Source organism: Paramormyrops kingsleyae, chromosome 25, assembly GCF_048594095.1.
Source record: "Paramormyrops kingsleyae isolate MSU_618 chromosome 25, PKINGS_0.4, whole genome shotgun sequence".
In the NCBI taxonomy this organism is placed as follows: Eukaryota; Metazoa; Chordata; class Actinopteri; order Osteoglossiformes; family Mormyridae; genus Paramormyrops; species Paramormyrops kingsleyae.
In genome coordinates, this window is record NC_132821.1 from 31737214 (window position 1) to 31760575 (window position 23362).

The 23362-nt window shown below is 41.0% G+C and overlaps 1 long non-coding RNA gene across 1 annotated transcript; it reads right to left on the bottom strand.

Annotated features, from left to right (window-relative positions):
• Positions 1–17171: 17171 nt before the first annotated feature.
• On the bottom strand, positions 17172–23362 carry LOC140583027 (uncharacterized). The gene is made up of 3 exons (XR_011985812.1): positions 23079–23362; positions 19259–19551; positions 17172–18583 (listed from the first exon to the last, which is right to left on the bottom strand). It is a non-coding gene; the product is annotated as an uncharacterized lncRNA (long non-coding RNA).

Consider the following 23362-nt stretch of genomic DNA (forward strand, 5'->3'; position numbering starts at 1 on the left):
TAAACACCGATACAGAGATTAGCTTGATCTCCATGGAGCTGGGGGTTAAGGGCCTTGCTGATGTGACCATGGACGTGTGACTGTTCCGCCAAAGCAGGGCGCAAACCAGCGACCTACCGATCGCAGGCATGGAGGCTTAGGCCACTGAGCTACCCGCAATTACAACAATTATTATAATAATAATAATAATAATAATAAAAAGCTTTTGCCTTCGCCAGGCATAGGAGCCATGGGGATATCCCAGAATTAATAATAATAATAACAATCATCATCATCAACCCAGTACTGAATAAGCACTTGGAAGCCTGATGGATTATATGCATAAATATTAGGATTTTTTTCACTACATTTAAACCAACAATATTAACCAAGCTACGAAATATGATTTATAGGTATGCGTGTGAACAATCTGCTGCAGTGCAGCATGCGTCTCGCGCAGCCGCGCAGCCGGGCTGCTCTCGCCGTGACATTCCCACTGTCCTCCAGTCTTTTCAGAGACAAATTGCATCACTCTTGCCTCAGCTCCGGCTCTCTTAAGTACTCGCACTCGATGTCCCTTCCCCTCCTGCCCCCCCCCCCCCCCCGGTCCGCCCTCCTGGCAGCTGCCGAGTGGCTGGAATCAGAGAATTTGCCTTTATTCTTATGTCATTAACAGAACAATCAAAGCACATTGTTGCGTGTGTCAGAAACAAACAGAGAGCTTATCCTTTTTGGGAGACTTCATTTTGAAAACACTCGAACGTTCCCATCGCCTGTGGACTTGCTCTAGTTTAGTCTAGTAATATTACAGCTGTCTGCCGACGGGTTTAGTGATTTTCTCCAGCAACCAGGAAGCAAGAAAACAACTCTTTTAATGTCCTCCAAAAATTATCCATGGACGCTGTCATAGCCATTTTTTTAAAATTACATTTTCTTATATAATTTATTATTATTGTTGTTGTTCGTTCAGGGGCCTATATCATGATACCAGATTTCTTACTTAGCCGGGGTACTTGTCACATTTAAGGTAGTCTGGGCTAAATGTAAGTGAATGAAGACAAAGGCCATTTAAACTGGGGCACCTTAAATCTGACAAGCTAAGCAAGAAATCTGGTTCACGTTACAGGCCCCAGGTAGTGTAGCATCACCAAGGTTGTTGGTTTAAATCTCGCCTCATCAATAAGGCCAGGAACACTCACTGACTCTTAACCCTCACCCTGTACTGTGATTTTGCACAACTATCTAGCTATGCCCGTCATGTACACCATCTAATTCTGGCACATTCTTGTGTGTGTGTGTGCGTGCGTGTGTGTGTACGTGCTCTTTGATTGTGTGTTCCATGCCTCGTGCTTCCTGATTCACTGTGATTCTGTATTAGATTATTATTCATTTATCACAGTACCTTCATTAATGGCAGTAAAACAACAAAATGAAAATGCACAGGCATCAGTGCATCAGAGACCCGTGATACAAAACTGAAATTCTCATTCTGCTTTTATTTTTCAACTGCAATTTTGATTTGGAAAAGAACAGGAGTTGAAACCTCGATAGAACTTGATGAAATTAACCTTAATGTCACTATGAGTGAGTCAGATGCTGCCATTGGCTGCGGGAAACAGAAAGACACCTGTGGCAGAGAGACCTGCGAAAGTGGAATGATGTCACGTGGGGATACCGCTGTGGCAGGGGTCTGCGGCAGAGAGACCTGCGAAAGTGGAATGATGTCACGTGGGGATACCGCTGTGGCAGGGGTCTGCGGCAGAGAGACCTGCGAAAGTGGAATGATGTCACGTGGGGATACCGCTGTGGCAGGGGTCTGCGGCAGAGAGACCTGCGAAAGTGGAATGATGTCACGTGGGGATACCGCTGTGGCAGGGGTCTGCGGCAGAGAGACCTGCGAAAGTGGAATGATGTCACGTGGAGATACCGCTGTGGCAGGGGTCTGCGGCAGAGAGACCTGCGAAAGTGGAATGATGTCACGTGGGGATACCGCTGTGGCAGGGGTCTGCGGCAGAGAGACCTGCGAAAGTGGAATGATGTCACGTGGGGATACCGCTGTGGCAGGGGTCTGCGGCAGAGAGACCTGCGAAAGTGGAATGATGTCACGTGGGGATACCGCTGTGGCAGGGGTCTGCGGCAGAGAGACCTGCGAAAGTGGAATGATGTCACGTGGGGATACCGCTGTGGCAGGGGTCTGCGGCAGAGAGACCTGCGAAAGTGGAATGATGTCACGTGGGGATACCGCAGGACTCAAGCGGGCGCTCTCACTGGTGAGTCAAAATGACAATGAGACAAGCACATGTAAGTAAAAATGTCACATGTATATCGCTTTAAAACTCTGCCAATAGAGCTGTGTTCCTCCCGCCTGTCCTTGGTGACCCCCAGACAGTCGGCAAGAGCTGGCAGGGAACTGAGAGGGAGAAATGTGGACTCAGGGTCCCTGAGGACTGAGTTGAGAAACACTGGAATAGAGGGTCAAGGTAAGTCTGGAGGTGCACTCTGGACAGGATCTCCACCCAGAAGAAGGAATATTAGACATACAGCTCACATGTCTCTCCTTATAAGAGGAACGTTATCCATGTTGAATATACAGTATATGAAGGAAGCTTAACAATCTGAAAAGCACTGGATTGCAGATCCTTGAGTCAGTAGCGGGTTTTCGCTGAGCATTCTGCCGAATTTGCTCTTTCGTTTGGTTTGCATTTCGTTTGGTTTACAGCCTTTAGATCAAAGTGGTGGCTCCATACTATACGTCTAATGAATGAAACAGTGTACTTACCAAGGGGTTCTCTGTTACACAACAACAAAAAGACGTTTCTCCTTCATACTGATAAACATATGATTTGAGGTGCCAGGAGTTCCACCTCCCTTCTCCTCGCACGAGACTGCTTTCATCTTTTGAATTTTTGATGTCAATATCTATAGAAATGTGCACCTTCATTAATTATTAGCTTTCTTGTGATGTTCCACTGCTCACAATATGCAGGCCATTTCAGCCTGCACTGAGCAGATGAAATTTTATTTCTGGCTGTCGACTTCCCACTGTTTATCAACCGAGTCATTAGTAAATACAGAACAGCAGCATTCATCAATCGCTGCATGCCACCAAATAAATTCCATTCCAGAAGCACAACCCGTCCTTGTTGCTGTTTATTTGGCTTAGTAAATAGTTTGCGGGGGAAGTCGTCTTCAATCATCTCGTTCCACTGAGAGAGTATAAGGTGTTCACTGTCGCTCAACAGAGAGATTTCAAACGTTTCTTTGAGGGATGTATCCAGCTGATTAGTAAATGACAGGGGAGAATGTGTTTTCAGCCTTTTTTTTTGTATTTAAAATCTTGGCAGGTCTTTTTACAGATTGTCTGAAACCTCATTTACGTTCGGAGTCTTTTTTTTTAATGGGAGCTGTCAGCAATAAGCATGTTAAGCTCTTGTAAGGAAACACTTGGTATTCTGTCAACGTCTTGTCTTTTATTGATGATTAAAGCCAAAGCTGTCAGACAACAGAGGGACAAAATATTAATTTTAATGCGTTTAAGTTTCTCAATTAAGCAAATTGATTCTGAAATGTTTTGAACTTTAAAAAACCACAGATAATAGCAGATGCTTGCCGGTGCTTCCATATGCCGGGAGGAAAAGTGGCTCTCAAACTTACGATGTGTCATTTAACTATGGAATCTGAGGAACAGTAAGCATATGATCATTGGCTAATATTTACACAGCATATAGTGTGTGTTAAAGTGTGTGTTAGTGCGTTCCCAGTGGCAGAAGGGCATTCCTTCCCGGCGGTCACCTGCACTGTGTCCTGTGTTTCCTGGGACCTCTGCTGGGCGATGGTCACAGAATATCTATAACTAGGACGTGGTCTAAATTTATAACATTTATTACACATTTGTTACACATCCTGCCACCGTATTTGCAAATTCCATTTGAGTAAGATTCGGGTCAGTCTCCACATACTCCAGCTACCCGCGAGTCCCTCCAGACCCACAACCTCGACACCCAGTCGCAGAAACTCCTTCCCATCACCTGAGCTGATAACCCCACTGAAACCAGAACAAACGCTAAGGAGAGTCGATCGGCGAGTGATCTCGAGTCAATCCATCGGAAACAGCGCCGCGACATCCCGGATCGATATGCGGCGCTTAAGCCTTAAAGGGCGATTCTGTCAGACTAACGGAGAGCTTTGTTGGTTTCCCTTCCCGTGGCGTGATTGTTTACCCGCTGAGACAGCAAAGGCTCTGTCAGATGCCCATTAACTCTCCTTCGTAAGAGTCTGCCTTTATCAGGTCATCTCTGACCTCTTACAAACATTCTGAACTTGTTCCCTGTAATGTACAATGGAAGCTTCCATGGATAAGCAATATGTTTAAAAACCAAAGACATTTGACTGTTCACATACAGTTCACTACTAGAAAACAATATTTTTCAAGACCAAGCACTACTTTGTCTTTCATGCTCACAATGACAATGAATGAGAAAGACTACTGTAGTTGTTTATTGATTATATATAATCTATATAACTGTATCCTTATAATAGCCGACGTCATGTTATTAATCACCAGAATCCTTAGAAAAGGCATGAACTGGGCCATTGCTGGCTGGTTTGACACGGTGGATCCTGCTCATTTTTAATCCATTCATGGTCTGGCTAATATAGTGAGTTGGTAATTCCTCAGTAATCATTTTAGCATGGAGACCTGGAAACAAATGACAATGATTTATTGATAATATTGAATGATGGAGTCATGATGGTCCTCACACTCAGAATGATGGACCCCACACTCAGAATGATGGACCCCACTCTCAGAATGATGGACCCCAATCTCAGAATGATGGAGCCCCACGCTCAGAATGATGGAGCCCCACGCTCATAATGATGGACCCCATGCTCAGAATGATGGAGCCCCACGCTCAGAATGATGGACCCCACGCTCAGAATGATGGAACCCCAATCTCAGAATGATGGAGCCCCACGCTCAGAATGATGGAGCCCTACTCTCAGACAAAGATTGGGGGTTCAGGGGAGAGCTTAGACCAGTCAGTTACACGCTTCATACAGTACCTATGACTTTTAGTAATGGGTCCTGATTCATAGGGTTGGGTATTGTCTGTTTTTTTTTTTCTCCAACCGGTGCTAAAATTATACTTTTAAAATGGTGCTAATGTCTAAATGGTACCTGCTGCCGTACTTAACAAAAATAAGGTCAGTGACATTAAAGAATGGCTTTTTTAATTTTTGGATTGAATATATAAACTTGACACCTTAAATATATATAACTACAAATTACTTTGTATAAACATAAATAACCCCCCACCCCTTTACACACAATTGTTTTTAAACATTTTTACATGTCCTGGTGCGGCAAATACAGGTGCACTTTAGAACATTTAAATGTAGACATTTTAACCATGTTTAAGGTAGCTACTAACTAACGAAAGGCATCTGCTGACATCAGGGCAAGTGTAACGTTAACTAGTGATGGCATGTAAAGTGCCGGGATGGTTTTTTATTAATATTTAAATTAAGGGCTCAAGCTTTTAAGTGGCACTGGTACCATATCAATCAGTACCCAACCCAACTAAATAATGATATATAGACTCCTCATTTATATATTTTACAATTAGGAAATGCAACGACATTCACATTTTTTCATCCAGTCTCGTTATTATAACTGGCCTCTTGATAAAGACATGCATAATTAATCTTATCATGTAACCTAACTTTTTATTTAGCTAACCGTTAATTATATTTCAGTTCTAATTATCTGAAATAAGCATCATATCATTTGAGTTTGATAACATTCTAATTTAACTTAAATGATATACTGTACACACACTGTTAACACAAAGCACTTTCTAGAAATCATTCCAAAGTATCTGAAGCATAAAATTGTAACATAAGGCACCCTAAATATGAGTCTTCTAGTTCAATTTTCTATCAGACATGAGTCATGCATTTACAATTTAGACGGTAAGTGATTAATGAAATGGTTTCAATTCCAATTCCATTGCAACCTGTCTGAGGATAAAATTCACAAGGAAGGCCCACATGTCCAAATTAGTTGGTCATACATTGTAGACATTTCATGTAATTAAAACAGACATACTTTTTTCTCGGCGTAGTACAAAAGACACATGGGCATTCTCATGCTGCTGTTTACTGTTAATTGATTTTATAGCTTAAACCACCCAGACACTGAATGGTTGTGTAAATTTTATGAAGGAACACACTGCAGTTTTCATCATTGTCAAGTAGTTTTTTTTCCCCCTATAACTGGTTAAAAGACGCTTTTTTCTGAGTGATGTATATACTTCACAGTTTAATGTTGAACAGTACGTGAAGCAGTCCAGGTATCTTGCTCTAGGTTATGTTTTACTGTTGAATTGCAGCATTAATCATTTAGTCCTCAGAACTGCTTTTATTTATTGTTTTTTTACCGACAGAGGGTTACTGCAATTTGATTGAACATGGAGAATTTACACACACACACACACACACCCACACCACTGCAGCAATCGCACGCTGAGGTCATTTCAAAGAAATTACACGTCAGCACTTTAGGAGTGCTGGAGGAACGCCAGAGCACGTGGAGGAAGCCCACACAAACCTGAGGAGGATGTGCCAACCTGGGTAATGACCAGCCAGCCGGCCAAGCTGGAGTAGAGGCGCCACGAGGCGACCCACTGGGCCGCCATTACAGCCCCCCCCATCCGTCACCCGCAGCAAAATGTAAACAAGGACTGAGTGTTCGAGTGCTAAGCAAGGTTTGTGTCATATCCTTTGTCAAACTGACGAAGAATAGCCTCCAGCCACAACGCCACTGCAATGACATGCTAGTTCTACTCGCCCCCCCCCCTGTTTTTTCCATTTCCCAGAAGCAAAATTAACATCAGTCATTGGTTGTCAAAAATAGCAATGAATGAAATAAAAATCAGCCAATGTTTCCTTTGCGATGAAGGATGAGAGGCGACGCAAAGACCGCGCTTTTTTCATTCAGATTAATTTGATTGTGGGGGTAGAACCGGGAACGTTCTCTGTGTCGTACGTGTGGGCAGAGGCGGGTGCCTTATATCTACAATCCACCCACCGAACACCTGGAGTGGGAGTGAGCATATTATGTTGATGTTCACCTGCACTGAGGAAAGCTCGAAAATGAAACAAAGTGCATGCTTCACTGGGTGACTACTGGAATGTTGAGATAAAGATGCAAGTTACAGTATGCACCAGTACTAACATTTTTAGCTGGAGATACTAACCCAGTGCTGATACCTCGGTGCCGGATTCTGGATATCAACAAATTATAAGATCTATAGACGTGTATATCATCGTTAACTAAATGTCTCTCTGTCCTGATGCATTATTTGAATGCTTGTACCATGAGTTAAAGTTTCACTTTGAAGTCAAGAACTTTGACATTCAATGTACTAAAAGCTGATGAGTAAATTAGCCAATAAGCACTCAGAGGTACAACCCTCAGAACTTTTCAGGGTTACCCAGACTCAGATATTCCCTCACGTCAGTTTTTAAAGAAATGTTCTTCGCTACAACCCACGCCATACAGTCGGCAGGCATGTGAACCCTACTTAAGCTGGGGACTGATTGATACTCTCACCCAGGATGACTTCTCGGCCGTGGTTCATGGAGGCAAGGCACGTTCAGTAGCAGAGACAGTCTGCGTGCGTTTTCTTCTACGATGAAGCCATCCACTGACAGGCACTGAAGAAGTCAACGCGAAGGACAGCCCCTCGAATCACGTTTTCTGAGACGCATCTCAACTGACCCCTTTGCTTTTAACGCACAATCTCACGCACGGAAGGGGAACAGCAGCACAGAAGCCTATATTTTGGACGGAGGAGTCGGAGAGTGACCACGGCACTTTAAAAGCTTAAACGCCTCAGTTCCCAGCCCTGGATTCTTCCCCAGCTTTCCTCTGATGAGCGTTTGTAGGCGCGGTGCTCCCTGGAGACTGTTGCCGCGTTCAGAAACGCCTGTTATCCCTGCAAAACTTCACACCGCACCGTATTCCACAGTTTATGAATTTTAATAGTGTTCAATCACAACAACCTAGCGGTGTCTCCTATCTCTTGAAGTAATGGGTACAAACCACCGGATAGTTCACACGAGTGTATTTTGAGAGTCCCAAAGGGGATCTGGCACCTTTAAAAAAAAAAAAAATTATCCCAACAAAGACTTTTTTTTATCTTTATTTTGGCATTGCAAAACATCCATGTAAGGAGCCCATAGTACGAAACCCCATCTCACATGATAATCATCTCACATACACCCAGGACTGTTAGGCAGCAGAAAGAAGAATGAAAAGTAGAAAGGAAAACATTATACCATGCTCTTCAACTTCATCCCAGCAAAAAGCCCATGAATTGCAAATCACACAGCATTTGGTCCCCTAAATGAGTTTGATTGTGTGTAGGCTACATGTCCCGCCCCCGCCTCCCCCCCCCCCCCTTTATCCAGCCTAATTAAAATTTGCAAGTCAGCTAAGTGTAGTGATGAATGGGTCTGTCTGGTAATACTCTCAGGTAAGCGCTGAGCCGGACGACAGGAGGCCTGCATTTCCTCCGCTTCCTCCCGTCGCAGGCGGTGGCCTGCCCTCTCACGTGTGTGCAAGCCGGAGGAGCCACTGACAAGCTCTGCCTCCCCTTCACACAGGCCCGCCCTCCCGCCTTGTGAAGAATATCGGGGTTCCGCTCCTGAGTCGACACCACCCTGCGATTTGCCCTCCGCGTTGGACGTTGCTCTCAGGGGTTTATCAGTCTGCACATTTGGGCGAGGATTCCAACTCTTTTATTTCCTCATTGTTTACAATTATTTTGTAGATTAAGCTAATTTAATTAGTGGAATAGGCCGCTTACAATAGGCTCCTGGATTTCCCCCACAAACTAGATAATTGGTTGAAAGCAAATATAATTTTGTTGTTATCTGTTGAACACGTATTATAGATCTGTTTACAAATAGCTATAAATGTTCTGATGGAACTTTCTCTTGCATCCCTACTTAAAATGTTATATTTGCTTGTTTTAGATGTTATACTTGCGCTGCTGGTGTTTATCTCTCTTAATTTCAGTTTACATTGTGTCGCCATTCTGTCAGCCATCAGCCAGGGTACCGGGCACCCGGTACCACTACAAAATGGGCAGTACCTGCTCCAAGTGCACACTGCTATCGATACATTGCCAAAACACTGAGGCCCTACAGGTATACAAATTATCTTGAATCGTTCTTGTGCATATTGTGAAAAAAAGCTAATTTAACTCACGGCTATTCTGGAATCCAAAATGCAAGAAAGGAATAGCCAGTGAATGGAGTGTGTGTGTCCTGGGATGGGCTGGGACCCCATGCTGGGTTGTTCTCTGCCTTGTGGCCATAGGTTCTGGACCCCCCACGACCCGGAATAGGGTGAGCGGTTGCAGAAAATGGATGGATGGATGGCCAGTATAAAAAAATTAATATTCCAGCACACATTTAATAACATCGTAGAGTACTTTAGGTTAATTAAATGCCTTACATATATCAGTAAAGGTCATGCAATTCAAGGTTACTAAAGCAAGACCTCAACTTTGATTTCTACCAGTAACCTTCAATTAAAGAATCTGTGTTTTGTGGATATGTTGTATAGTCTTGGGATTTACAAATGCAGGAATCTTACAGATGATGTGTAATTTTGCAATGTATTTGATTAGTTACAAATTCAATTCAACCGCAATATTCTTGCAATATCCTGCCATAACGAACCAATGCATATTGGATAATAGCAGTAACAAACACATATGTGCAATACCAAATAAACACATGTAAATGTGGGAAGTAACTCAATTAATTCACAATGGTGTGATTATGATTCCAAAATTAGATAAGGTTTGTGTATGATACCCCATTTAATAGACGTCAAATAAGTAATCACATTTAAGTCAATCAGTAGTTCTTTGTATTAAATGGCTTTGTTATCTATTAATTTAGGTTTAATGAATCTTACTGTGGATTATTAGCTGGTACTTACCATTCATAATGTGATTTCATAATGTGGATTATATTTATCGTGTCTCAATGCATAATATTAAGTACCATTGTTTGTTGCCATTGGTAGAAACTAGAAAGGTGTAACAAACTAGTAGGCGGATGTTTTACTAATGCTTTACCTCACTTCTGAAGAGCAAATATCGACATGGCCTTTGCAGTGGTAAATGCAGTGCTTCCAGTTGTACATAAAAGTGAGACCTGGATATAAAATAAACCTTAAATTAGATGGGAAGTAAAAACGGGTAGGCTATCCTTTATGCCTGACGTTTAACTGGAAGCGGGGATAACTCACAGAGGGTAATTATACTCTTGGCCACTGAACTGGCAAAAGCTCTCCATTCTAAATTCCACCAGTCCAATACAGAGCTTCAGGTCCAAATCCCCTTGCTCTTGCTCTTCAGCTGAAACACTTCAAAATAAATCCCAACCCTAAAACGACTGACAACCAATACAACCAATTCTAATCACAGAACCCATTGGTTCTCTTTTTCTTTAAATTAGATAGATAGATAGATAGATAGATAGATAGATAGATAGATAGATAGATAGATAGATAGATAGATAGAAAGAATATTCCATTATCTGTAGGTATTCTTGCAGGTATGCATTCTACTATGCGTAGTTGTTACCCCATTTTTACTAACATATGACGACTATGAATTGCAAGGACTGAAGCATATCAGCAGCATTAAGTTTCAGTCTTTCTCCTTAAAGGGCAAAAGTTACTTATGGACAACAAGGAGCAACTGGTGGCATTTTTATGCAAACTGCATTATGGTGCCCTTCCCTCCCTGCAGTAAATCGTGGATCCCACAAAAACACAATGCTATGCAATTTAACATTAACAAATATGATAAGTCAATATTATTTTCCAGTAAGGGGGTTCTAAATCAAAGTTTAATACATGGATGGGGGGGTGTGGGGTGTTACACTTATCCAGAGATGTTCTAAGACAGTGTTTCACAAATCCCTGGGGATCTGCAGAAGGTCCACATTCTCCCTCAAACTCAAAAATATGGACCGTCTGCCACAGAAAAACAAGACATGGTTTGACAAATTAATTGATAATAATCATCCCCACTAATTGCTAATCATTTCAGGTCCCACACCATCCTGATGTTAAACTGGAGGGAGCGGTCGACTGGCAGAAGAGAGGCCCGTGGTAAATGGCATCCCTGGTGCCCAGAGAGACTAAGGATGGGCAAGGGCTCCATGCAGCCAAGCTGGGCACCTGTCACGGAGAGTAGCCAGCAAACGTTCCCAAAAACGAGTCAGTTGCTGCCCGTTGACTATGTTTAATGCACTATATGGCCAAAAGTGTGTAGCCCCAGGCTTCTCCAACTTCTCATTCTGGAACCGTGGGTTTTGACATGAAGTTGGTCCATGCTTAGTTGCTGTAATAGCCTGTACTCTTCTGGGACGCCTTTCCATTAGATGCTGAAAGATGTTGGTGGGATCTGCTGCCATTCTGGTTGGGTATCGATGTTGGGTGATCAGGTCCCTCTCTGTGAGCTTGTGTGGCCCCCACCTCACAGATGAACTCACTCCCAGACGTTTACATTTCACAGTCACTTCACTTGCGGTTGACCTGGGTAGTTATAGTAAGGCAGAAACAAAGCAAACTGACTTATTGTCAAGATGGTGTCCTATGATGGTACCAAATGCCCCCCCCCCACCCCCAGCCTCTCATTCATATTCATTAAGCTCTATTCCAAAAACATGCCTCATTTCAACTACCCTTTTCATAAATGTAAGCATGTTTATCATTCATTTATGCAGAATATTCTTCATAACTTCATAATGCACCTGGTCTGTAATTTAACATGCTCAAAAACGTTAAAAAGTCTTCGGCTGTCCACATATTGTGAGTGATGTCAGGATACTTGATATTAATATTATAAACTCTGTAAACAAGCTAGCTATTAGCCACTGGGAAAGGACATGTTTGTAATTGTAATTGGCAGGTATAACAAAAAATATTTAGGCATTAGGTCATACATATTTATATATATATATATATATATATATATATATTTAGGCATATAAACGATTTGGTGTTTTTCCACTATAAGAGACTTGTTTCTTGTGAATTATTTATTATCAGCAATATTGTAGGAATATATTAGGACGTCAACGATAGGTTACTGGGAACCTGGATTCTATCCCAGTTAGTCCAGCAAACAAGGAAGGGGCCGCCTTAAATGGGAGGCCAGTCCATCAACGGCTACACACAGATATTCCCATTGATTTATTCTTTTACCCAAAGCAACGTTCAGTTGAGAGAGCAGAGTCAGCCAGTCTATGGAGCGATTTCGGGGTTAGGGGCCTCGCTCAGGACTCAAACAGTGTAGTCACTCTGCCAACCCTGGGATGTGAACAAATAACCTTCCAATCACGGGCAAATGCTTAACTCACTTAAGCATACATGAGGGCCAGTGACCCTGGAGGGGTGAGTCATCATGGGTAACATTATACATCACCACACTGTTCCTCTTTGGAACATTTTATTTAGAAATCTATTGAGGATTTCATTGCCATTCAGTGAGGTTCTGTGGCCTTCTAAAGATCTTAACCAGCAGCTGTATTATGTCACACTCTCCATGACACTCCCGCCTAATGCAACCTGATATTAGCAGATTCTTCAATATATTACCATGCCGCCCTTCAGAACACATTGAAGTGATTACTATGTAAATCTCATAAGAACATTGTGGATCCAACCCTCTTACCTACTGAGAAGTGCATGTATCCCATTGAAAGCCAGTGCTATCATGTGGTGTTACTCGTGTTCCAGTCACTCCATTTAAAGGTCCCGTGCTTTGCCACAAGGAACAAGGAAATTCACTTGTTTTTACTTGAATCCTGGGTTCACAGTATACATTTTTAATTAGGTGCGAACATTTTGTGATAAGCCAACAATAATGGGAACAGTGATGTTCATTGATTCATTGGTGGATGGAAACGTTTGTCTTTCATCGTAGAAGAATCTAACCTAAATGACAATTATGAAAGAGAACAATGGATCATTGGCGACAAGCACAGATGAATGGAATAGAGACAGGTACAATATCTAGTCAAGTATTTAGCATCTGTGATCTAATTGTTGTGTTTACCGGAACCAAATGACTTAAAATAGATCTCTCTCCTATCCTGGTCAATAGTGCGGGGGTGGGGCAGAGGACCGGGGCACTGGGGGGGTTTGCGGGGGGGGGATGGTGCTAGAGTTTATCGCAGCCAATACAGGGTACCAGCCTAAGGCTTCACCGTACACAGATGCCAGTGTATTGCAGAGTGATTTCTTTCATTAAATTGTTTAATATCTTCATTCTTTTCACATAGAATTTTTCGCCGTGATTTGCTGTACCTTTCTAAAAAGAAAACAAAGAAAAATCACACCAGTACTACACTGACCTCCTCCAAGTGGATGTTTATAAAACATACAAATGACAATATGTTTTGCTGAAAAAGGTTTGTAGGTGTAACTAGATTTTGGCATGTTGAATGTCCTATATTGTTAAAAGCAATACATGCATTTTAAAATGATATACAGAGTTAATTAAGTGCAATATGCAAAAATTCAGGTGATCCTAGCTATACACTCACACAGCCATTATTATTGTTATCATAAAACATATATGTGATATATGTATGTATCTGTTTTGAGATTAAACTGTAAGCATGCTTACCAATTAACCCCTTGCTCCATTACTGTCACATCCATCCAGGCAGTGAGCAGGGTAGAGGCAAAATGTGACAGTGATTGATTGGAGTGCAAACTCATTTGAGGATTAAGTGCTCACATTCACGAGACATTTATTACATGTTATCTGCCCCTGATTTGTGCCAGTTTGGAAGAACTTTGAAGTAATAATTATCCTCGTGTGTACAATATGAATGTCCCTGCAAGAGACGTTGAAATATTTTGATTTCTTACTTTAAATCCCCAGAATTAATGGCAGATACAATTTTATGAACTGTAAACTGTATCCCTATAGACTGCTTGTACTATATCTCCCAGATTAATAACGCAGGCTCTGAAATTTTGTTGGAAATGTTTTAAAAATGAAGTAGTGTTATTATTTTCAAGAGCTCAGTGAAGTTCTGCTTCGAGCTGGATCCAGTGCTGCACAGAGTCTAATGAATGACGTCCAATGTGCCACTGGAACCCCATCGCTTCCCCCCAAGTGCAGGGTCAGCAGTGGGAAAAGGACACTTAAAGCTAGAAGTGAAAAAGTTGGCATGCCATTAAAACTGACCTGCCTTTCCCATCAGCGCTGCGGCGCTTTATGTAGGGAGGGGATGTCTGGCGGATCACAGCTGCTAGCTGCCTCATTAATTGGTTCCCTGAGTGACGAGCACACGCGGACTCCAGTGCTCTGTGAGCCCGGCGCTCCGATTGGCCCGCGTGCTGCTGCCGAATTAGCGCCACGCTAAGTTCTCCTTTCAACTCTCCTCTTTGGGTCTTTAACGAGATTCTGCCAGCCAAAAAAAACAGAGTAACATGAAAATGTGTATGTCATCTGAAAAGCGAAGCTTTGTCTGATTTAGCATTCAGTGTTTAGGGGCATTAATGATGCAGTATTGCGCTCTGGTCTCCACAGACTTAGTTTAAATAGCTACATTTCCTCTAGGTCAAATTGCTTTATTGGAGATGGGAATTCTGATCTCGCTGGATTTTTAAACCCCAGAAGTGCATGTAAACAACAGAAAAGAGAGCCAGGAGCAGCAGATCGCGCAGGTTTCATCCACACTTTAGCACCTCAAAGCCGAAAAACTGTTCAAACAGCTTGTCTTTGAGGTTTGTGTCTGCAGAACATCAAAAGCGCCTCTTTCACTTAAAAGGCACAGCTAATTGCTGGATTTACCGTAATCTCATTAATATTCTGGGAATTATAAATTGTTTTGTGCTACAATTAATGCACATCCACTCCATTTAATCTATGAACTTTTTTACTTAACTTTGAAATCGTGCCAGAATCCATGCTACATACACTATATTGCCAAAAGTATTGGGACACCCCTCCAAATCATTGAATTCAGGTGTTCCAATCACTTCCACATCCATAGGTGTATAAAATCAAGCACCTAGGCATGCAGACTGCTTCTACAAACATTTGCGAAAGAATGGGTCACTCTCAGGAGCTCAGTGAATTCAAGCATGGTACCGTGATAGGATGCCATCTGTGCAATAAGGCCATTCGTGAAATTTCCTCACTACTAAATATTCCACAGTCAACTGTTAGAGGTATTATAACAAAGTGGAAGCATTTGAGAACAACAGCAACTCAGTGACAAAGTGTTAGGCCACGTCAAATCACAGAGCGGGGACAATGCATGCTGAGGCGCACAGTGTGCAGAGTCAACTGTCTGCAGAGTCAATAGCTACAGACCTCCAAACTTCATGTGGCCTTCAGATTAGCTCAAGAACAGTGAATAGAGAACTTCATGGAATGGGTTTCCATGGCTGACCAGCTGCATCCAAGCCTTACATCACCAAGTGCAATGCAAAGCGTCGGATGCAGTGGTGTAAAGCACACTGCCACTGGACTCTAGAGCAGTGGAGACGTGTTCTCTGGAGTGATGAGTCACGCTTCTCTGTCTGGGAATCCGATGGACGAGTCTGGGTCTGGCGGTTGCCAGGAGAACGGTACTTGCCTGACTGCATTGTGCCAAGTGTAAAGTTTGGTGGAGGGGGGGATTATGGTGTAGGGCTGTTTTTCAGGGGCTGGGCTTGGCCCCTTAGTGAAAGGAACTTAATGCTGCAGCATTCAAAGCCATTTTGGACATTTTATGCTCCCAACTTTGTGGGAACAGTTTGGGGATGGTCCCTTCCTGTTCCAACATGACTGCGCACCAGTGCACAAAGCAAATTCCATAAGGACATGGATGAGCGAGTCTGGTGTGGAGGAACTTGACTGGTCTGCACAGAGCCCTGACCTCAACCCAATTGAACATCTTTGGGATGAATTAGAGTGGAAACTGTGAGCCAGGCCTTCTCATCCAACATCAGTGCCTGACCTCACAAATGCTCTCCTGGCAGAATGGTCAAAAATTCCCATAAACACTCTCCTAAACCTTGCGGACAGCCTTCTCAGAGGAGCTGAAGCTGTTATAGCTGTAAAGGATGGGCCAACTCCATATTAAAGCCTATGTATTAAGAACGGGATGTCATTAAAGTTCATGTGTGTGTAAAGGCAGGTGTCCCAATACTTTTGGCAATATAGTGTAAATCATGCAGAAACACTGGCACACTTTTGGTATATATATCTAGATGTACTTCTAGAGGCCAAAAAACCTGATTCTGATTCTGAGCGTTAACTCCCTAACAAAAAATAAAATAGGTGATGACATCTCAATAACCCTCAAAAATATAATTGCATATTTTCCTGCCAAAATCATTCCCCCACTTACCCTGGTCAGGGATGCAAAGGGAGCCTGGAGCCTATTCTAGGAAGAATATGGCACAAGGCTGGGGTGTATCCTGGGAGGTCTAACACAGGGCACATACACGCACACATACACCCACAAACGCCATGAGTAATTCAGAGATTACAATTAGCCTGTATGCATATTTATGGACCGCAGGAGGAAACTGGAGTACCTGACGGAATCCTGTGCAACACAGTGAAAACGTGAAAAATAAACACACAAAGACACTCTTAGGTGCAAGACCTGCAGCCCTGAAACCATTAGGCAGGTCCAGATAGGAAAAATTCAGGTCCAACGTTCTGTTTCAACCAACCAGTTGAGCATAAAGAGTCACAGTCACATGGTACTCATATGGTTGGTTGAAACAAAACCTTGGCTTGGATTTTTCCTATCTGGACCTGAACTTTCTACCTCTGCCTGTAATCGATTACTTTTGTGAGTAGCGTCCCCAACACTGGTGCTCCCTCAGCCACGTTTTTTTATTTTCCCATTTATTTAAAATTAATTTATATTAAAACACATATAATGCCACATGCTTATAAATCCATTAGTGCATATCACATGTTTAAATAAGTACAATAAACTTACAGAAAATGTACACACTAGCCAGTATTTCTCACTTAAAACTATTAGCATAATCATTGTATACTCAGTGTCACAGCTTACAGCTTGGGTTAAATTTTCCAAACAAATGTTTATTGTGATTCATTGTCAACACCCGGGTACTGTTCCTGCACCTGTAATCAATTTTCAATTCCACTACAGGCCTCATACCTGCAAAATTTATTTGCATTTTATTTATTCCATACAAATGTCATCCAATATGTTTTCCATCCTTTAATGGCTTTTCAATAATGCATGAAAGAAAGGAAGATTTATGTCTTATTTCCTGCAAAGACGAAGGTCAGTTCTCGACGGCAAAGTGAACACGATTCATTCTTTTCATTGTCAGGCGTCGTTAAACAGATTTGTAAGTTCTCCACTCCACAGACACTGCCTGGCGGTTGGTGTATTAAAATAATCAAAGGAATAAAATAGTCTCTTTATAGTCCAAACAACCATCAAGTGACCCAATGTTATGAGTAATCGGCTAATTATAGCAAACGGTTCCTAACGTTTTTGATGCCACAGCAAGAACCAAAAGTGGTGCGACTCAGGGTTTGTAATTCCAACAACAATACCAGCTAATTAGGGGAACCAGGAGAACAAAAATGGACATTCAGACCACATCAGTGTAATACCTCAGAGGGGAAGGCGATCATTTACTCCAATATTACTAATGGATACAAAGGCAGACAAACAGGCAAGAATCCACATGCAATTTCTTGCTGCTGTAGCTGAAACGTGCCAAGGATTGTATGTTAGGGATGTTCAAAAATAATAATCACAATTGTTTTGGTTGATACTGAGATCATGATTATTTAACCAAATCAAGTGTGAGTTTTCCGTGCTCTCTATTCCTAACAGTAGTCAAATTTACTATTTAAAAGACACTTTTGTAAAGTGTCTTGAAATGACTGATAAAAAAGTAAACGACATAGTTTTGTCGTTAAAAGATCTCCATCGTTTTCTTGTTTATCGAGTATTTCTTGCCGTAAATTGATGGAGCAAAACTTGTGTTCTTGCACGTGCGTTGTCCAAATTGGGCTTCCAGTCTGAAATATACAATAGTAACTACAGTAACCTGTATTCAAAAGGCCAAAAAAAAAGATGAACAGTATGGTACAGAAGACAAAACACATTGTCCTGATCCCACAGCAGGCTGTACATTAACGCAATTAAAAAAATAATAAAGCATTATTCTTTTAAAATCAATCGTGCATGTTAACACGTTAACTTTGACAGCCTTGGTTTATAGATATGCATTATGTGCAAAGAACCGTGAGACTAAATTTTTACAAAAGCAGCTGGCCATTAACAAAACATTTGTTTTATTAATATTACTTAATCTGAATGCATAGAGTGCACGAGATGACATCACTTGGTTACTGGTTTGTTCTTTTGGTCCTTGATTCTCGAGATTTGATTGAATTTCACACAATAGCTCTCAGCTTGACTCTCAGCATTCCAAAGGTAATTAGGGTAATTGGTCTTGTAATAGCCCAAGGGGTATATTCTCATGTCAGCAGTCTTCATGCTAAAGGAATCAAAGGAAGCACATTCTGATTTAACCACAATTTCCATCTGGCAACAAATACAGAGTGCAATATTTATTCAGAGCTGAGATTCTGAAATAGGAGTCAGACATGTAAAGCACAGACTTTAATTTTTATGTCTTTCATGACAGGTAAGTATTACTGCATCATAGTCAATTTTTAATTATTTGTTTTCACCAACGTTTTAAGTATAGCTTATGGTGGATCTGTAGTCCATATTAACTTAAGCAGTGGGTCTTATTAGGTGATGCATAAATATTTCCTAAATATGAAGATGGAATATGTGATTAATTATACGACAGTCAGGAATATGCAAATCCAGTACCTGGATTAAGAAATGTTTGTGCAAATCCCCCACTTGACACATTTTTAGAAAAATGCCCTCGTTCTGCTACTCCTGCCTACAGTGTATTACTTGAATTATGTAAACACCTCATACAAAGCATGTGTGAAAAACTGTGCATCTCATTTATTACAGGACGGATGAAGTGCGTCTTACGGCGAATCATCCCCATCTCTATTTATATCTTTGCTACTAATTAAACAAATAAAAAACTGACTAGGACGCAGTAATATGAACCTGTCACCAATGACATAAAATTACCAAGTCTATACTTTACAGTGCCAGTACTGTGTAATGTTGAACCAGCTCTCACCATAATTTGGAGTGATTGTGTATTTTTAATCTCTCTCTTTGCAGGCTATTTGGATGTGATTTCCATATCCATGTGTCGCTCGATTTGGAAAGCGTAGCTGCAACAACTCCTAAATATATACATTCCATGTTCTCCATGGCAATCTTCTTAGTGTTGATCACTAATTTTGCAAATCCGTTGATTGATTAGTAATCCTATACTGCAAAATGAGATCATGGTAATCAAAAGATGCTGTTGTTTTTCGTTGATTTCTACGGCAATTCTGAAATTCACTGTTCATCGTCGCTGCCCTGCTGGGAAAAAATTAAATAAAATGCTTTTACTGGTAGCTGGTTTTAGCTGGTCTAAGATGGTCTTATCCCAGCTCTTTGATGGTTTAGCTGGGTGGGTCACCAGTTGGTCATGCCGGTATGACCAGCTACACCAGTTAGAATAACCATCATGAGCAGGTATGACCTGCTAAACCATGATGCAAAAACATACTCTAAGCTGGTCAGCTATCATAAATTGGCATTGACCAGTTTCAGCTATCTCAGCTTAAACTGGTCAGATTGGTTTTCTCAGCAGGGGTTGAAGTCACCCTCTTCTTAAGGAGACTTTATTTTTAAATATTCTCCAGTCAAAATTGTGATGCCCAGCAAATCTAAAAAAAACTAAAAATGGGGGAAAAGGTGAAATAAAAATACCTGCACTATCAGACTTTGCTATCAGCCACTGGACTGTATCATAAAAAGGGGCCATTCATCACGACTGCATTTAAAAACATAATGCAATGATAAAATCAGTCATTGTTCATTTACAGAGGAATCCTACCACATCTCCATCCCCCCGTTCAGTCGTAAGGCTGTAATGTGCTCACACGTGCCGCTCTGGTTCCTCATCAGTAGACACTATACTCCGTCTGACGTCCCCGTGCTGCACTGTCTGTCTGTTTCACTTCAGCAGATTCTCTGTCCCCTAAGAGCCTAGATCCTTCCTCCCTTGTGAGCGGAGTGTGTCAAGTTTATGCACATTTTTTCCCTCCATTTGTAATTTCAAGGCTTCTTTGAGGCGAAGGGAGGGATGTTTCTGTCGCCAAGGGACGTTGTATTTGCCTTTTAACTTTGGATCCCCATTGAGTTGAATTAAAACTTCTAGGGTTCTGGTTGTGATATGCTGGCGGCTTTATGCTACAAACGGTCATTGGGGATTCTGCCCAGAGGTAAGGACGGCTTGATAGAGGTTAGGCTCATATCAGGGGATATATACAATAACGTACCAGCAATGTTTTCTCGTTTAAATGTTTGTTATGCTATCCTATGAAGACAAGTCTTAGGTCTATCTGTTTGACACAAAGGGCATTAAGTACTTTCATTTTTCATTTCATTTTTGCAAATACAGTATTTCTCACTAGCTTAATGCTATATTAAAATGAGTACTCACATTAATGATAATTAATAATGTATCTTTCCCCTTTAAGTTGAATAAGGATTTGTTCCTTAGTTTAAAGGTAATTACTCTTATTTTTCTCAATAAAAAAAACTATCATGGCAAATTGATAATCAATTCACATTTGCAGATGCAACTTAATTATAAATTATAAATTCCATAAATTATGGAAGTATATTAGGCCATCTGCAGATGACACACAGATACACATAAAAGGGCTATTATGCTGTACTGGGCTTCTGTTCAGGGCTGGGTTTGTTTAATATTACCTTGTCTTAATGAATTAGTATCTAAATGTAACTGCAGATCATTTAATCTATTAGGTTACATAAATATTGCTGAAGTCAAATTGACTCTTTTTATTCTAGAACTGGGCAGAATTCCTGTACTTTTACTGTTTATTAAAATCAACACAATAAGCTGTGCATTTCATATAACAGATTCACAAATATCTCTTTTCAGATTCTCACACTATTGAGAGCCTTCCAATTGATAGGCTTTATAAATACCACTCTGGGTTTGTTTATATTTTGTGACGAATAAAGTGAGTTCACGTTTGAGTTCACATGGCTGAACATCAATGATAGCGGTATATGAGATTTTAAAAAAAATGTGTGTCACAATGAATACCAATTATACAAATACAGCATTTCAACAAGCGCTATTTCTACTACAGTATGTGATCCCTGTATAGGCCAGAAAACAAAAATATTGATATTGAAAAATGACTGAATTCCTTCTTTGAGGTGTCTTTAATCAAGCTGTTTCTCATTGTGGATCAGATGCTGGTTGAATGTAGGGCCTGCTAGTGGCTGATCAGATGGGAACCCCCCCCCCCCCCCCCCGCCAAAATAAGGAACCTGATGGCTCTACGGAGTAAATGATCACACATCGATCTTTCGATCGATAAAATCCACAGCATGTTCAGTTTCCACCGCTGGCTACAGAACACTGATTGAACAGCCGAACAGTGGTCACCGAGTAAAAAACGTCAGCCAGCCAAATAGGTCCAAGCAATTAGTCTCTCCAAATGTGTGATTAATCACTCAACTGGAAGAACAATTTAACTGCAAGCCTCAGCGTGAGAAGCGCTGGGAGAATGAGGTGAGAGCCACACTTAAATAGACCGAGGTAGTGCTGGACGGACTTTAAAACTGGTTGGAGCAAGACGATTTGATTAACTTTTATTTACTGCTTGGTCAACATCAGCTTACAAATTCTATCAGTTTTTCAGTTTCTAAAACTGTCCATGGGGGAAGTGGATTTAAAGTTGCCTTAAAAACCTTTGGTAGACTACTTTGTTTCTTTCAGGATGAGTTTGCTTAATTCTGATTTGTGCTAACCAGTGCAAAACATGCTTATTTTGGGTCCAAAGTAGCTTAAAAATATACTCTATATTATTTTGTAATTTGTCATGTTTTTATCTGCTAAACAATCTTGAAAAATAGTTTAGTAAATTTAAAAAGTGTGGTAGTATCTCTGTTATTATTATTATTATTATTCTGTACTGGGGAATACAGTTAACAATAATAGCACATTTTGGCCTATGGCAAAATTAAGCAATTTCTATTCTCACCCTACAGTCATTATTAAGAAATTAATTATTTATTGTTCTGAGATACAAATAACTTTAGTAATCCCTTTCCTTTGACTAGGAAACTTTGAATTTTCTTTTTGCAAAAACTCCTTACAAGAAGCACAGTGACCTGATTCCATAAGTTGCTTTCAGCAGACGTCAGATATTTTGTGTGACCAAGTTTACACAAATTAAATATGGGAAGATCACATGATTATTTGTCCTGTGTGGTATTATTTTCATGTATATTATTATTTTAAATAAAAAAATTATTCTTTTTGGACATCTTTCATTTTTTTTTATTTCATTGAACAGTTCATTTCATTATGTTGGCTCTGGCCTGTGTGTATTTGAAGAAAAAAAAATCAATCATATCAAAAGCACTGTAATTAAAACACCCTGGAGTAATGTCAGTCTTTCAAAGTCTGAATGCTTAATATTTTGATAAAACTCCCAAATTCCCAAAATGAACAATAAGAGACATCTTTTGTAAATGGACCATTGGAAATCTAACATTCATGTAAATTCTTACATGAGACAAGGATCCGAAATAACAAATAAATTGAAAGAATGACACTGAGTCAGAGAGAATAAAGTGTATCAAAGTGATTAATTCCTTTGCTGGAATCTCAGATAACCATCCCGACTCACAAATTCATCAGACATCCACTTATTCCAAATCAGTACTGCATAGTATCAGATGTACCAAACCATTCGTTATGTTACATTGCATGAATATTTAATACATTATAGCAAAGGAAACAAGCATTCAGCTAATCACTTCATGGAGGACATCCATTTTCCATAAGTGCTTACCCAGCTCTGGGTAACGGCATGTCTGGAACCGATCCCGGGAATTACTGGGCAGAGATGAGATAATGTCCATCGTAGGGCGCGCACGATCACACACAATCACACACGATCATACACTAAGGCACAAATTCACCTACCTGCGGAGGTAAGGCACAGCAAAGGCACAGCAAAGACACAGACACAAGCACAGGGAGGACAAAGCAAAGGCAACATCGGAGGTAAAGTGCTAGCTAACGAGACTCCAAGCCACCCTAGAACATTCCGCGGAAATAATTCCACCAGGAAGC